Below are 18,817 nucleotides of genomic sequence, written 5' to 3' on the forward strand. Positions count from 1 at the left end.
TTGGCTTCCTACATTCTCTTAGCTTTCTTTATTCACATTTATTTCAGTGTGTAGTCATAAATTATGACTTCTGCAAATGTCACAAGATTAATACGTAACATATACATCTTACAATTCCTTCAGTGAATACAGACATTAATTTAGAAGAAATCTTAATTTTGTTTTAAATGTCACCCCAGTATGTCCTCTTATGGATTCTAGCAATTTGTTGTAACTCATTGAGCCACTGATATATGAACTGTTATCTGTTAATTTTAATTTTGTTCTTTCTTCTTCTTTCGAATAACCCATTTGGAGGGTACGATGAATCAACTCTGGCAACTCTTCATTTTATTACATTTCCATAGTTTCCTAATTTCCTTCATCCTTTTAGAGTGTTGTTCACTTTCTTCTTGAGTCCACTTTTATACAGTTGTTTTTCTTTCTCTCCTGAAATTCTGGCTTTTGAACTGCCTTTCTGAAATGTGTTCTGTTTTCTATTGTGTCTATAGTTTTTGTTCTTTATGTGTAAGAACTGTGCTTATTTCTTGTATTGTGTCAACCTGATTCATTTATATACATACAAAGAGTGTACAGTTAAATATTTATTTTGTTTAATAACACAATGGCAAGTCTCCCTGTATCGCAGATAGTGTATCAGCCTAATAGCTCTTTTGTAGCATCAGCACTCTGTTCAAAGTTAACATGGTGGTATCACATTCAAGTTCAAACAAAAGAATTTACAGTCTCAATTGTCAGTATACAAAATTTCACAAATAATTCCTATATATTTGTGGTATGAGTTATCTGCTTTGAATGTCAGTAACCCTGATTTTGTAGTACTGAATTTTAGGCCTTGGTTACCAAAATATGTAGTCATTTATAATGTCTCCTGTGTTGAAAAAGGAGTTATCTTCTTCTCATCATCATCACAAAACAGTAGAGGAGTGCTATCAGCATAAACCATTAAATGCGAATTAGAAGGTTTTACACTGTTATTTATGTATATGAAAAATAGAAATGGTCTTGGTATTGACCCCTGTGGCACACTCACCACTGACCTCTGCTGCATGCCCAGCATTATTGTTACAGTCATAGACTGAATGCTGAGGTTTCTTACTTCATTTTGGCAGTTTATAATTGTGTATTACTTAGGGTTTTCAGGTACAAACTTGGGAGTTAAAAACCTGTGTGTATGATGCTGCATGCTCCCAGTTTTTGTAAGAACAATGCAAGGCTGGTCAGATCGAATGTCTTTGTGAAATCCAAAAATATGCTGACAGTATTATTTTCTTCATTTAGACTTTGTGAAAAAAGTCTGTGACAGTTGTTGTGGTGTTGTAATCTTCTTGAAATCCATTTTGGGTTTCTCTTGGGAGAATTTTTTTTTAAGTGAAAAAGGAAATAAGCTGCACCACCATCACTGTATCAAAAAGATCAATAAATATGGGAATCAGTGATACTGGTCTGTAGTTTGATGCTTCCTCCCTTGTTCCTTTTCATATGTGTTGGTCTCACTGTGTTTCTCTTCAGTGCACTGTGAAACATGCCTTCTTTGATGCTACAATTGATGAGATATGTAACTGATAGAACTAAAATGTTTCAACATTTTTTTAAATTACTGTGCTGGAAAGACCATTCCAAGCACTTGAGTGATTGTTTTTTTGGTCATAGGATTGTTATGATCTCTTGTTCTCTTACTTCCTCTCATTCAAAACCATTATCCATTGTGTAGCAGTGTATTGAGTTGCTAAGCAGATTTGTGTCCCAACTTATAGTGCCAGCTGTAGAGAGGAAATACTTGTTAAGAAGTTTACAGACTTTTTTGGTTTTATATCTATTGACCTTCATGTCTAATATTTATTGCTTCCATTTTGTGTTAGTATGTGTTTTACATTATTCCTTAATGAGGTTCCATGTGACACCACTTGCTTTTGCTAAGCATGCTACTAACTGACTGTGGACTTGTTTCCTATGATTTTGGAGTTCGGTCTGAAACTTTGTTTGGCACTGGTATATTCTTTTTTGAAAATGTACAGCCCAGATGACTTTTACAGCACTTACAGGTCATGGATATTCAGCCTGAGCTTGAGTAATCTTGCTGGTAGTTTTAACCTGATTCTTCTCCAACTGAATAGAAGTCAAGTACCGGTATGTTCTTATTGATTCGACAGCACATCAGAATGCCTCAACAGAATTGAATAGAATTCATCTCATTTATTAATCAATCCTTTTATCTGGTGGACACTGCCCCAGTTCTCTTTAATTGGTCTATTTTTTAATGTGATTGAGTAAGCAGTAGTTAGACTTTGTTTCTGCTGAATTATTGTTGCAATTTCTGGAGGAAGAACAGTGCAAGGTTGATCAGTTCAGATGTCTTTGTGGAATCCAAAAATATTCTAACAGTATTCTCTTCTTCATCTTGATGGCTACAGACTTGCAATCTTTTTGAAATCCATTTTGGGTTTCTGTTAGGAGTTTTTTTTTTTTTCACAGACTCAAAAACAGAATAAGTGTTGGAATCAGTGATATTGGTCCATAGTTTGATGCTTCCTCCTTTGTTCCTAATTTGCTAGCAATAATGACTAGAGTAGTGGAATTCCAGGTTACTTAACTCATTACAATATTATCATATTTCCTAATTACTGTGTAGTCTATCCTACTGGAGGTTAACGACGTTATTCTGGTGTCTGAAGTTACTGTGTTTCCCAGATTATATGAATTCAACATATCAGATGATATTAAACTACTAATAGTACATGAATATGCATCAATATTTAAATCAACCAGTACTGTGTGGTCATTGGGTCCAACTCAGCCTACTCTCCTATTGAGGCTGTTAACAGATTTATCCAACTCTTCATTTCGTGGGTAATAGATATCCACCAATTTGTGCTTCTCATGTTGTTCATGACACTTTCATAATGTATCACAATGCTAGCTAATTCAAGTAACATTACTCTGCAGTGTTGTTCAAGAAACAGAGCTTTCACACAAGACTCAACTATGTGTCAGCTGTTGTGTGTTTAGAAAACTGTCATTAACATAAATGCTTCATAATAGTGCATTTATTATGCAACTTATGAATACATTTGAAATGACAATAGTAGAGAGAGTTGCAGTTATTTTTCTTGCATAGAGACAATCCAAAAACTAGTCTCTGCTTTGGTTTTTCATTGTTTGCTCCTATAAATTATTTCAGTAAGAACATCTGTATCTACACTGACACAGTATTTTCAGAAATTTTCTACAGATTAAATAAAATTGTGTGAATATAAGGCACAATGTTAATTCATGTATATGCTTTTAACTTACTTCCAAAAACTTTTCATTTTATATAATAAAACATGTGCTGACTACAAATACAATCATTTTAAACAGATTTGTAAACATTTCAAGAATGCTATTTTCACCAAGTTAAGTTGCTGACTGAACAAAAAAATAAATTGACCCCTTTCCATTCTTGTACATCTGCTCTATGAACGTTTAAATAAAGGTGTGTTTCCATCTAAATTGAAATCCACAATACTAAAGCCATTGCTCAAAAATGGTAGTATAAAAAAGATTGAAAACTACTGACCAGTGAGTTTAATTCAAATTTTAGGTAAAGTATAAGAAAAAATTACTGCAGTGAGGTTAGAAAACTTTCTTATCAAAGAAAGAGTGTTAAGAGAAAACAGCATGTTTTTAGATAAAGTTACTCAACTTCATCCTCCATATGAGGTTTAACACATACAATATTACTGAAATTACATTGGTAAAGACTTGTTTGTTCCTACATATACCATGTGCATTTGATACAGTTTCCCATGAGCAGCTGTTTAATAATTTGAAAAATAACGGTATCAGAGCAACAGCTGAAAGTCTCCTACAGTCATTCTTAAAGGGCAGATACCAGGTTACATAAACTGAACACAGAAAAGCTACCATTATTAAGAAATGATGTGTGGTTTCCCCAAGAGTCATTTCTGGGACCCTCATTGTTCATACTATTTGTTAATGATCTACCTGCAGGACATAGTAGCAAGATAATACCTATGCAGATGACACACAACAGGTGATAGCTGGGGACAAAATGAAAATGATCTGGTGCTGAATTATTCCAGTGCCTTAAATGAGTTGAGGAATTATTTCAAAAGTAATCACTTAAGCACAAATCTCAGCAAAACAACTTTCAACTAAACCACCAACTTGATGGAGTTTTATAGGATAGTGTCTCTGATGATGCTACAGACACAACTGCCTCCCTTGATTTGGAAACATCACATTGATTGTTTGTGCCAAAATCTGAGAAAATTGATTTATTCAACAAGAACATTGTCACAGATTCTGAACTATGATCAGTTCTCATATTAGGGCATTCTTGTGTGATCATTACTTCTACTCAGTAGCAGAATTTTTAGAACATCTGAGATACAACAGACTAGAAACAAGACAGTGCAGTTACTGCAACTGGTGCAAGCTCTTTTGCATGTAAAGCTAAAATTTATGTAGCTACTGAAAAAATACTGTATTTTTACTGTTGTGTTGTGTTTGTTCTGTGTCCCACAAGCTAGAAAGACTTTCTGGACGAATAAATAAATGAAATAGTGCATCCCTATGGAAAAATATATTGAGTGGTGTGTCAGTCAAGCACTGAAATCGATTATTCATCCTTCAGAATTCTCAGTTGTAATATGTCATGTAAAAGTATGTTCAAAAATAAGAAATTACTTACACTGCCGTCAGTATAACTTCCTAAAATTGTGTAAACTATTGTACTGCCCTCGCTTCTGTGGACTGAAACACTATAGGACATTAAAATATATAATGGAATATGGCTTTTATAACTGCCTTAGCAAGCTGACAAAATACATGGTCAAGTATGCACATGAGGTAGAGGAGGAAGGAATCAGAACAAGCTTTAGCAGAACATCAAGAGCATGCTGTTCACTTTTGTAGACCTTTATCTAAATAAAGTAAAATAAATGTTAGCTCTACAAGGTACACAAGTAACATTACATTCAGCATGAGGAAACACTGAACACAGATTCCATCAGGATTCTTTCTTGAGTTACATAAATTATAGGAATGAAGTAAGAACACCAGTACCAGCATATACTACAAGAAATGTCATAAAGGAACTTCATTCAACAGAATTAGTCACAACTGAAATTATTACAAAACAGATGTGCAAGGCATGCAAAATCAAAACTGTCCCAGTGCATATCATAAATATGCCTGACACACAAGCAACTGAAATGAAAATGAATGAAACTCTTTGTATAAAAATCATTAGCACTAGATTATAAAACCAAGTTCTATGGAATATGTATATTGTATAACAAACAGGTGTTTCAAAAACTGAACTCTTTCAATTGTGATGTAAGACTGCAAGTCTACAAGTCATGTTTCGACTTGCTGTTGTCCCACACAAAATTTTTCTTGGAAAATAAAATAATAATAAAACAACAGAATAGTAACAGCACTTGTGGAAGAAAGGGTATTGTGGAGATATAGCTGAGCCATAGCCTGCTGATTATTTCCAAAATGAATTTTTCACTCTCTAGCAGAGTGTGCACTGATATCAAACTTCTTGGCAGATTAAAACTGTGAGCCGAACTGGGACTCTCACCCACGACCTTTGTCTTTCACAGGGAACTGCTTTACTGACTGTGCTACCTAAGCACAATTCATGACCCACCCTCACAGCATTACTTCCACCAGTACCTCATCTCCAATATTCCAAACTTCACTGAAGTTCTCCTGTGTAACTTTCAGGCCTTGATAGAGCACTTGGCTACAAAAAGCAAAGTCCCTGCGTTCAAGTCCCAGTGTGACACGCAGTTTTAACATGCCAGGAAGTTTCATATCAGAGCATACTTCGCTGCAGAGTGAAAAATTCATTCTGGAGAATAGCAGTTGTCTACCTTAGTAATCAGCTCATGCAAATCAGAATGCTACATTTTTGTGTGTTTGGATATGAACTGTTGCACAGCAAGACAGGTTTTTACATTTTTTCTGTGTCTTATTTCATGCATAAATGTGGGAAATTGAAAATAATGATAGTACACCACCCTCTCACTCTTGGCCAGAATTAAAAAGTTGAAAAGAAGTGGAGACTACCTATGCCCATCACCACCACTTTCCTCCAACATTTTTTATTTCATTTTAAAAATTAAAAACTTAATGTTGAAGAGACTGGTGCTAGATAGTCTCTTTCCCTCCCAGTCTGTAATTCTTGCTCAGAGGTGTAATGCTTTACTATCCACATTGTCAATCATTTCTTGCATTTTTACATCTGAACCTCCATCTAGTTTGGCTCCCAGTAATCAGTCATATCCTGACAAAAAAGATGGCGCTACTCTTTTACAGTTCACATTTACATTCAAATGTTTCATAACTTGAATACCAGGTAAATTTCATTCATAGATGTCACAACAGAAAACTCTGAGGTAACTGGACAAGAAAATTGTGTGATTTAGTTCAAAACATCCCTTTATTTTACTCTGAATGCCTTATACTGTAAGTAGAAACTTTCATACATGAGCATACTTGTGTCCAGGGCTAAATATCAAACATGATTCTTTTCACATAACTACCTTGCTAATATTTAGATTTAGTAACATGCCATACAACTTGTTGTTGAATATACATAGATATATGTGAACTGGAAGATGAAAATTCTATTTCTGATGATGTTAGTCACTTACTTGCCGTCTTCCAAAGTATTCCAGTAAGCAAAGCAGAAGAAAGAGACTTTTTTCATTAAAATTTGTTGTAGATATAATTTAAAGTTAATTATTACTTACAAAATCAAACTTCATTGTGTAGCTTCATGCATGAAAGTAAAGTGCAATAATGATCAAGTCACATAAAGAAGAATGAACTGTACAGTATTTACATTTAGAATAAAGAATTTTGTAGTTTGGCCAATGGAAATAGAGAAACAATATATTAAGCTTAGCTTTTGGGACTGCTGATTCATTCTTCAGAAGGAGAAGAAGTTGGTGATGGTACGGAGAAAAGATGGATGAATACTCAGGATAAAGTAGCTCTTTATTCTCAGAAAATAATGAATGCTATGGGCAGGGGATCTCTATTTGGTTCCACATTTATCGATTTCCTAAAGTATTGTGATACCGTTCCACACAAGTGACTTCTAATGAAATTGCATGCCTATGGTGCATCATCCCACTTGTGTGACTGAATTCATGATTTCCTGCTGGGAAGGTCACAGTTCATAGTAACTGATAGAAAGACATCTAGTGAAACAGAAGTGACATCTAGCATCCACCCAAGGAAGTGTTACAGACCCTCCGATGGTCCTAGTCTAATGATTTAGGAGGTAAGCTGAGCAGCCCTTTTAGATTGTTTCCAGATGATGCTGTCATTTACCAGATAGTAAAGGCATCAGAACCAATTGCCAAATGAATTAGATAAGATATCTGTAGGTGCAAAAAGTGACAAGTGACCCTAAATAGTGCAAACTGTGAGGTCATCCACATGAGTACTAAAAGGAATCCATTAAACTTCATTTACTTGATAAATCACATAAATGTAAGGGCTGAAAATCTATCTAAATACCTAGAAATTACAATTATGAGTAACGTAAATTGGAATGATCACACAGAGTAATGTTGTGGGGAAGAAAAAGTAAAGAGTGCATTTTATTGGCAGAACACTTATAAGACACAAGAGGACTACTAAAGAGACTGGCCACACAACACTCCTCTGTCCTCTGCTAGAATTGCTGTGTGATGTGGGATCCTTATCAGATAGGACTGCCAGAGGACATCAAAAACCTTTTAAGTAGGGGAGCTCATTCTGTATTGTTGCAAAATAGTGGAGATAGTGACCTGAGTATGATATCAAGTTTGGGTGGAAATCATTAAAATAAAAGCATTTTTCATTGCAGTGAAATCTTTTCATGAAATTCAATGTCCAACATCCTCCTCTGAATCCAAAAATATTTTGTTGATTGCCACATACATATACAGAAGTTATCATTGTAATAAAATAAGAGATATCAGAACTCACACAGAAAGATTTAAGAGTTTGTTTTTCCACACGCTGTTTGAGAGTGGCTTAGTAATAAAATAGAGTGAACGTGGTCCAGCAAATCCTCTGCTAGGCACTTAAGTGTGAATTGCAGATTGTAAATTTAGAGAAGAGGAAGTTCATGAAGGAATGAAGATGAGCATGAAGGAAATGCTAGCCATTAACAAAATAATAAACACAAAATTTTATTTGAACACACTTGGCATGACATTCACACACAAAATGTTATCAGTTATTATTATTATTCTAATATTATAACAGCTTCCATATTAATGCAGTTTTGAAAGTTTTAAGCATGCTGGCTAATTAACATGCTATAGACCCATTAAGCAGAGTTCAGTGGCACCATAACAACTTGCAGAATCAGGTTTACATTCCAAAAAGATGCCAACGAATGAAGAAAATAAAATAATCATTTAGCACACAAAAGGCAACAGGCTCTGAAGGATGAAATTTTCGTAGTAATGTTGATAATATGTGTGAAACATGTGTAAACATATGAGTTAATAAGCATTCAAAGGAGAAGATTTTTTTGTCATATATGTTCTAAGATTTTGTTGAAATTCACAATTGGAGAGAGAAAAGATAAAATGGAAGAAATATCAGTTTTGTGGCTAACATATAGTTTCCTTTGATACTTTATCATTAACAGCTCCTCCAAGAGATTTGCTAGTAAATGCCACATGTGTCATAAAAAGCACTTACAAGTTATTTTTTATGATACTTTTGTCACCAGTATTTGGTTTGCTGTGAGGTGGACCAAGCATCATTAATTAGTTCTGAGTGATGAATCAAACCATTTTATAATTTTATCTGATGAACTGAATTCCTGTTTTAACCTGAGACTCAATTCTAAAATATCGCATCTGTACATAGCACTTTATTTTAGTTACTGTCTAGTATAATAACATTATCCATTTTCCATAAAGCATAGTCTACATAAAAAACTAATTATTAAATATCAGTTATGAAAGTGACTTATGTACATACCAGAAATCTACACTGAAGTGCAAAAGAAACTAGTATAGGCATGCATTTTCAAATATAGAGATATGTAAAGAGGTAAAATATGGCACTGTAGTCAGCAACGCCTATATAAGACAACAAGTGTCTGGCGCAGTTGTTAGATCATTTATTTCTGCTACAATGGCAGGTTATCAAGATTTAAGTGAGTGAACATGGTGTTACAGTCGGCGCATGAGCAATGGGACACGGCATCTCTGAGGTAATGATGAAATGGGGAATTTCCCATATGATCATTTCACAAGTGTACCGTGAATATCAGGAATCTGGTAAAACATCAGATCTCTGACATCTCTGTGGCTGGAAAGAGATCTTGCAAGAACGGGACCAACAATGGCTGAATAGAATCATGCAATGTGACAGAAGTGCAACAACCCTTCCGCAAACTGCTGCAGATTTCAATGCTGGACCATCAACAAGTGTCAGCATGCGAACCATTCAATGAAACACCATCGATATGGGCTTTCAGAGCCCTTGATGACTGCTCAACAGAAGCTTTACATCTTGCCTAGGTCCATCAACACCAACATTGGACTGTTGATGACTGGAAAAATGTTGCCTGGTAGGACGAGTCTCATTTCAAGTTGTATCGATGGATGTGTACAGGTATGGAGACAACCTCATCAGTCCATGGACCCTGCATGACAGCTGGGGACTTTTCAAGCTGGTGGAGCCTCTGTAATGGTGTAGGGCATGTACAGTAGGAGTGATATGGGACCCCTGATACGTCTAGATATGACTCTTAGAGGTGACACATACGTAAGCATCTTGTCTGATCACCTACATCTCTTCATGTTCATTCTACATTCCAATGGACTTGGGCAATACTAGCAGGACAATGTGACACCCCACACATCCAGAATTGCTACAGAGTTGCTCCAGGGACACTCTTCTGAGTTTAAACACTTCTGCTGGCCACCAAGCTTCTCAGATGTGAACATTATTGAGCATATGTGGGATGCCTTGCAACAAGCTGTTGAGAAGAGATCTCCACTCCCTCATACTCTTACACATTTATGGACAGGTCTGCAGGGTTCATGGTGTCAGTTCCCTCCAGCACTACTTCAGACATTACTCAAGTCTATGCCACATCGTGTTGCTGCACTTCTGTGTGCTCATGGGGGCCCAACGTGATGTAAGGCAGGTGTACCATTTTCTTTGGCTCTTCAGTGTATTACGCACTTAAGGAAAACATTCTTAGGGGGCCTAATTACTGTCACATTTAGAATCCCTTCTAACATCATAAATTAGTCAACAATTTGGTAGAAGGCCTTTGGAGAATCATTAAAGATTGCTCAAATTGTGAATTAAAAGAAATATTTTTCAGGCTGAAGACCTGCAGTGATTTTTAGATTTACATCTATACTGCCTACCAAGCACTTAAGTGTGAACTGTAGATTAATCATCTAGATGTACACTCCATAAACCTATGTGTTATGAATGGCAGAATTTCTATATCAAGCAATATTTCTGCAGTATCTTTCTTTCTTTTTATTTAATTGAGAATGGCATATGCTGCTGCTATTCATAAAAAAAATGTACCAAAGTGCCTAATTTGCTCTTGCCATAAAATCTAAGTCTGCTGAGTTCTAACATGAATTTAAACTACCCAACTGTAAAGTGAATATGTATACACTGAATTTAATTACTTTTTTATTTAGTGTTGACAAGATAAACAAAGAAAAAAGGGAAGGAAACATTACTTAAATCACTGAATGGAGGAAGTTGTGGAGAAGTTTCATAATCATGGAATATACCAATTAGGCTGAAGACATTTTGAGCACACAATACAACAAAAATTCTAGAAGTGAATGGTTAAATGGTAGGTGTAAATAAGTACATCAAATTAATTACTACAAGAGTGGACCCTTCATTTAGGGTCTTTTGTTAGAGACTGTGATGTCATTGGGTTAAGCAGTGATTTCTTAGGCAATACTGATCAGTGATTGGCTGTCTCCTTAGTTGGGCACTCAAGATCAGAGAACCACAGCCAGGAACAAATGTAGAGAAGCATAATGTCAACTCAGACCAACAGTATACAAACAAAACTAAAGGTTTTATGCTGTATATAACTTCCAAAACAATTATTTCAGGATGCAGATGTGTATCTATCACATCTGGCTTCCAACATGGATCACCAATTTTTGGCAGTATGCAACCAATTATACCATACAACCCCACCTCACAGACCAATTCAGAGTTTCAAATTGATATAGGTTTCTCCTTTCATCACATGTAAACAATGAAACATATATTTTGTCAACGTAAGAGTAGTAACTGTCAGCAGTAAACCTGATATTACTGATAAAAAAAGTGTCCTCCATGCCAGAGCCCACACTGTCCCTGGCCTTGGAGTCCACATCCACACCTGGGCAGCCGGCTCACACACCTTCAGTTATCTGGCCTCCAGTCATTAACCTTTTTCTGAATGTAGAGGGTCCTCTACTATACCCTGGCAGAAGCAGAAGAGCACATCCAGTGAGGAGGAGCCCTGGAATACTATTCATGAAGCCTGCTGCTTCCTGAGGCAGAGGAATCTCATTCAAGCATGCTGGTAAAAAGATGCTGTTTGCTTTTCATCGCAGCTGCAACTGCAAGTCAAGTCTCAACAGATGGCACTGTTTCTACCAGCACTGCCACCTGTTGACATGCCCAGGGAATCTCTTCCCACATACCTGGTCAACTCTGAGAGCCACAAATGAGAAGAGGTATGTCAGCCATGCCAGTGCTGGTGCAGATGATGCACCACAATCTGGACTACGTTTTGTTGCAGGCACCCACCCTGTTCGCAGTGCTGTCATGCCTCATGCAGAACCTATGCTTGCAGGTGGCATGCTGCCTGCCAGACACCAGGAGAATTCTTTGTGGGGCTGTGGTGTACATAATATTTGATGTGAAAGTCCTGCAAAAGTTAATGTTACATCTGAAATCAGAGACTAAGGAACAAAAGTTGTATTTTTATGTCTTCGTTTCAAGCTGTTTGTTCCATCTTGTTCATGACATCTGGCTTAAGGTCACAGGCATTGTTTGGTGTCTGGTACTGATGCTAATATAATGGTTTAATTTTGCTACAAAAGTATGTGAGTATTATTGCACCTACTTATCTGCACAGAATTTTTCACACCTGAGACTTGCAACAATCATATTGAATTATCAATGTATTGGTAATGCACAGTACTAACCTAAAAATGGACCATGTAACTTGACAAAGGTTTCTAGGACCTTTTGCCCAACCAAATATTGTTTTTAGTGGATTCCAAGGTGTGATGAATGATACGGAGCAGATTATATGCAGATTATTTTGCACATCTGGGTTAATTCCATTACTATATATGAGCCAAGAATGACCCACAGCAGCGGTGGCCAAGAGGCACCTTGTAAAATGATCAGCAGCAGAAGTGAAATGAATGCATTTGGAGGAACATGGCGTGGCCATTGGATGTAAAAAAAGAGCCATCTTCCAGGATTCCTCGTGATCGGCTGTGTGCGGTGGACTGCCTCCTGCCAGATATCAGTTAGGGTTCCCACCATAGTCGGCAGACTGCTCGTTGGAGTTTGTTCCATTCGTATGTAGGAGCAGGTGCTTGAAAGTGAATTACACATTACTTGCAATGAAACACTGATCGTGACCTCCAGTAAGCAATACAGTTCACCATAAGACAGCTGTTCTGATTCATATTTTGGGTTCCCTTCTACAACTCTGGGTAGCTAATGACACACCTATTAGGCTATATGGTAAAACCAATTGTACAGTCTATTTAGGCCTGAACACCCCATTTACATGAACATTCACTGTGGCAGATGTCAATGAACCACTGTTGGGCACTGATTTTCTATGTTACTCCCACCAGTGCCCCAATTTAACAGATGGAATATTTAGCCACAGCAATAAGTGGTGATTCCATATGTGGTATTACTGGCAGGTCATCTGTTCCTACACCTCAGAAATAAACAGATTCGTACGCCTCATCAACAATAGAGCTTCAGGTCTTGTATTGATTGCTAGAGAAACAGTTGGTTATGGTGGAACAGATGTACACAGACAACAAGATTGAACATTAAAATTTAGTAAATGAAAACTTGTTTTTATGCAAAACTTTGAGGAACAAACACAGTGAGCTAGCTAAGGTTAAGTACCAGCCGTCACAGCTAACGATTAGCTCGATTGCCAACACTAAACGGCCTCCATCTCCAAACTCTCCACTTAACATGATTCTACAAGATGTGAAGAAGCTAAAGAGTATGACAACAAACTTAGTGGCTCTTCCAGGGAAGATAGATAATTTATTTACGTAGAAGAGAAACTAACTGAGATCTTGTTGGAATTGGATTCTGTGGACAAAGGGGTTACTGAGGATGTAAAACAGTTATGTAAAGATGTGGTTCAACACATTCACAAATCTATTGGAATCGTTAGTAACTGTCCCTACTCACCACAACCAAAGACTTCGAGAGATAACTATGTAGCAATTACATGGCAGTGACAGTGAAATTAGAGAATCACCTTTACCTCCCAGTGTTAAAAGCACTTTGCCCCATGTTTCTCATTTTCCTATGCAACATGTCACCAGGTGCAATACTGTCCACAGAATAAAAACTTCACCAAGACCCCTCATCTTTCGTAAAGCCCAACATCTAGCACCAGCATATTTATGTGTCACTACAGCAGCTATTGATGGACCATTAAATTCTGGTACTGTGCAACCACCAGACAGTGCATGAACTTCCCCCATCCACTGGGTGCCTATCAGACAGCACATACAGAATGTGCAGTGACTACCTGGCACTGAAGATCGAACAGTGCCCGACAGATATCTAAACCCTCGTACTCAACAATTTCCCCACTTTTTGGTTGGTGTTTCCATATTCAGTGTTGTTGAATGTGAAAAGGCATACCTACATACTCCAATAGCACAAGACGACATCCCCAAAACAGCAATCATTACTCCTTTCAGACTGTATGAATTCCTGTACATGTCATTTGCGTTAAAAATGCTGCTGAAACTTGTCACTGTTTCATCGATAGAACCCTCAGTCGTCTACTGTTCTGCTTCAAATAATTAGACAATATAGTAATTTTTTTTCTTTGCCAGAACAGCATGAAGAGCACTTGTGCCACATCTTCAATGGACTGGAGAAATTAGGAATATCAGTATACAAAGACAAATGCCAGTTACACAAGTAGGCAATTACATTCTTGGGCCACTAGGTGATGTGGGATGGGGTCAGACCAAGTCAAGAACATGCCGAACTCATCAGACAGATACTCTGCCAACAATATTCATCTCCATCTACATACATTCTCTGCTAGCCACCATACGGTGCATGGCAGAGGGTACCACATACCACTACTAGTCATAACCTCCCTCATTCCATTGGCAAATGCGGCGAGGGTAAAACGATTGTCTAAAGCAGCCATAACAGACTAGATTTCTGTTATCTTGTCTTCACATTTCTAATTCGGGGTGTGTGTTGGTTGCCGTAGGATCAATCTGCAGTCAGTCGTAAAAGCCAGTCCTCTAAACTTTCTTAACTGTGTTTCACAAAAAGAATATCTTCTTCCTTCCAGGGATCCCCTTTGCCTTTGAGTCCATGGAGCATTTTTGTAATAACTGTTTGTTGACCATACCTACCGGTAAGAAATTTAGCAGCATGTCTCTGAATTGCTTCGATATCTTTCTTTAATCGAATCTGGTGGACATCATACTACAGTTTACTTTCGTAATACTTGCGCAAAATGTTTGTTAGCGGCAGCAGAACCGATGTGCAGTCGGCCTCAAATGCTGGTTCGCTAAATTATTGCGATATTGCCTCAGGAAAAGTGTGTTGTCTTCTCTCGTGGGATTCCCTTTTGAGTTCACGAAGCATTTCCTTAACACTTGCATGCTGATCGAACCAACTGGTAACAAATATAGCAGCATGGCTCTGAAATCAGAGACTAAGGAAAAAGTATCCTTTAACAGCATTGTTTTAATTTGTTTATTCAGTTCATTGATGGTATCTGCCGTACGTCCATGTGTATTTTTCATTGTCTGATATTTGTGCCAATAAAATAATTTTATTACAAAAGCAGGTCTTAATCTCTGTGCCCCTATCCTGTTTCATCGTTATCCCATTCCGAAGATAACCACTACGTTTATACTCACATACAATACCGTATTTATCCTGCTTTATTGCAGTTCATTATATATTTCTCATGAATTCTCTGTGTAGAGTCCACCTATTTCACTGATTTTATTTTGAAAAAAAAATGTGTACCTATCATAGTTATTGGAAAAATGACAGCCGCAAGCAAAATAATCAGCTTGCTGTCTATTCAGGTTAAAATACGTGTTGCAACACGTGGGAGCACTGAGCATAAAATTCTCAAAGCTAGTCAGCACATTTTCTTTAACAAATAGTGTCTTTCACGAAATCTCATTCCTAAATATGTGTTAACTTATATGAAATTTAAAAAAGAAAAGCACTCCTTCCGCCATTATGAGGAAATGTGTGTCTTAATTGATGATGAGATACGTGAACTATGTAGCAAAAAGAATTTCATAGCTTTAGAAAGTATCTTTTACATTTAGTAATTAGTAAATTGGCTATTACTTACCACACAATTTTGACATTTTAAAATCGATTGATTAATTGTCGAACAGGAAATGATCTTTCAGCAACACCCCAAAAAACTTTCAGTTCTCAAATGTGCTTAAATACCGTGTTGTTGTAAAAAGAATCCTATTAATAATATCCCTTCTTTATCTTTCTATGAGAAGGTCATGAACAACACTAATATATTGATATTCTTCACGGGTTTGCAGCCGGATCATGTCGTCGTCCTGACACAATATTTCGGCGGACCAGCTGGCCGCCATCTTCAGGTGAGTTAATGCTAGTGCACTGCCTCACCGGAACTGAATTCCAGCCACAACGACGGAGACGTTTATACATCATGAAGAGAGCACCGCGCGTGCGTTTGATGATGGGCAGCGCCTCCGGGATATACGGAACAGCAAATATGCCGTGCTCTTCAGTTTGGCCCGTCACGCGAGCCAATAGAGGATACTTTTGAATCTGTTGCTTATTTACCCTTTGCGGGAAGTATATCATCCACAATTTCAAGAATTTTAAGAAAACATAATATTGAAAGTGTTTTTACGCCAGTGGCCAAGACTGGAGCCCTTCTTGGCTCAGTTAAAGATAATTTGGGCTTGAGGAGGTTTATGAAATTCCGAGTCACTGTGGAAAGAAGTATATTGGTCAAACTATTTGAACTATTCAGGACAGGTGCGTGGAACATCATCGGCACACTCGGTTGTTCCAGCATGAGAAGTCGGCAGTGGCGGAACATTGCCTTAACGAAGGGCCGGCCGCGGTGGCTGAGCGGTTCTAGGCGCTTCAGTCCGGAACCACGCGGCTGCTACGGTCGCAGGTTCGAATCCTGCCTCGCGCATGCATGTGTGTGATGTCTTTAGGTCAGTTAGGTTTACGTAGTTCTACGTCTAGTGGACTGATGACCTCCGATGTTAAGTCCCATAGTGCTGAGAGCCATTTGAACCATTTTGAACCTTAACGAAGGACACAGGATGATGTATGACAAGACGCAATTGATCTCTACTGCTTCTCGCTGTTGGGAATGTATTCTTAAAGAATCCATTGAAATTAGATTATCCAGTAATATTATTAACAGGGATAAAGGTTCTCCTCTAAGTAAGATATGGAATCCGATTTTGTCCGACATTAAACAACAACGGTCTTCTTTTCGATCATTTGATTCTTCCAACTAGTGCTGTTGCGATTTATCGTTTCTGCCATCTTCTCCCACCGGCGCGCTGCATGTCTACTTGCCAGCAGGAGGCGCTGCCCGTCATCTCATGCACGGGCGGTGCTCTGTTCATGGTGTATAAAGGCTGCCGTCATTGTGGCTGGAATTTGTAGGCAAAACCACCCCTTCCTTCCGCCTCCTTGATTTCTATCTCACCATCTATGGCTGTCCTATCGCCCTCACTCCCACCCTTAAGTACCTTGGCGTCACCCTCGACCGTCGCCTCTCCTGGACTCCCCATCTCCGGACAATCCAAGCCAAGGCACGCTCCCGACTCCGTCTCCTCAAGCTCCTTTCCGGCCGTACGTGGGGTCTGGACCCCTCCACCATTCTCCACACCTATAAATCCCTCATCCGCCCTATCCTTTGTTACGCCCATCCGGCCTGGATGTCCGCCCCCCCTTCCTTTTATAAATCCCTCCAAATCCTTGAACGCCATGCTCTCCGCCTCGCCTATCGCATCCGTCTCCCCTCCCCCACGCGGATCCTGTATGATCTCATCCCCTTCCCCCACCTCCTCCTCTTCCTTGAAAGGATACGGATCCTGTACACCTCCTGCAAACTAGATCCTCCTCATCCGCTTGTGTCACCAATCCTCTCCCACCCCCACCCGCTGCCGCGCCTGTATTCCCACGTCCCACCTGGTCTCCATCTCTCCACCCTCCTTACCCTCTCCCAAGGTGGCTTCCGCCAGCTCCCCCTTCCTGATGATGTCCTCCTCCCATCCATCTACCCCTCCTATCAACTTTCATCCTCCCCCCCCCCACTTCCTGTGTCCTTTCCTTTAGGCACCCTCCCTCCCTTCCTTTCCCTTCCCTTCTCTTTCTTTTTCCCCCCGTCCCCTCCATCCACCCCTCTTCCCCCGGGCTTCCCCTCCCCCTTCCTCCCTCCCCCTCTTTCCTCTGCCCATGGCATCTCTGCTCTCCCCTCTCCCTCTCCCATTCCCCTTCCTCCTCCTCCTCACTAGGCAGGTCCCCGGACTCGCACACGCTCAGTGAACATTCGCGCGCCGGAGACCATCGCCATCAGTGTTTCGTGTGTGTGCCTTCGTTTGCGTGTAGTGTTGTTCGCCGTCACGCCACCACCGTTCCTGTGCCGTCGCCATCATCCATGTTATGTGCACCATGTCGCCTAGTGTTAGTGATGTTTCTCGTCCAGCATGAACGGCTCCATGTTTTTTCGATTTTTAGTGTCTACATGTTTTGCCCACCGTTTTGACTGTCTTCTCTGTGCCCCCTCTATGAACTACTTGCTGTCAAACTCAAGGCTGAAGAGCGGCGTATTGTGCTGCTGACAGCCTGCCTTTGTATAAGATGTTTAAAATCACAATAAAGAAAAAAAAATGGCTGGAATTCAGTTCCGGGGAGGCAGTGCACTAGCATTAACTCACCTGAAGATGGCAGCAAACTGTTCCGCGAAATATTGTGTCAGGACGACGACATGATCCGGCTGCAAACCCGTGAAGAACATCAGAAGTTATTACGCCGGGAAAGTCTACGAAATCAACACTAATATATTTTTTGATAGAGTGGAACTTAAGATTTTAAATAAAGGTCTTCAGTACAACATTGAAACTCCTCTAGACCAGATTATTGCTACTAAACTACAATCTGGTTCACAAAAAGTTGACGACTGTACTGGTGCTTTCAGAAGCAGACAAAATCGGCACTAACTGAAAGATATTGATTTGCCTTCGAGTGCTGACAACTTTAAGCTGTCAGTAGATGCGCAGTATCACTACGCACATTTGAAAGGGTAATGGTGCCAGCACTGTGTGAAGCAGCTGGTTCGGCCTCCGCTCACTGCTCCTCTCTCCTCGGCAGGCCCACATCTCCTGCCCTTACAGACAACTACTGAGTGAATCGCCAACTTACCGTGGATAAGCTTTTCTTCAGTTGTTGATGTGAAACCTGCCATTAATACTACCAGGCTCAACAGATGTGAAATTTTTTTATGTAAATAGAC

The 18,817-nt window shown here is 39.0% G+C and overlaps 1 protein-coding gene across 1 annotated transcript in view; it reads right to left on the minus strand.

Annotated features, from left to right (window-relative positions):
* Window positions 1–18,817, minus strand: part of LOC124556573 (monocarboxylate transporter 3-like) — a 362,125-nt gene that overhangs the window by 36,586 nt on the left and 306,722 nt on the right. The gene's annotated exons all lie outside the window — the stretch shown is intronic.

Source organism: Schistocerca americana, chromosome X (genome assembly GCF_021461395.2).
Source record: "Schistocerca americana isolate TAMUIC-IGC-003095 chromosome X, iqSchAmer2.1, whole genome shotgun sequence".
Taxonomy (NCBI): domain Eukaryota; kingdom Metazoa; phylum Arthropoda; class Insecta; order Orthoptera; family Acrididae; genus Schistocerca; species Schistocerca americana.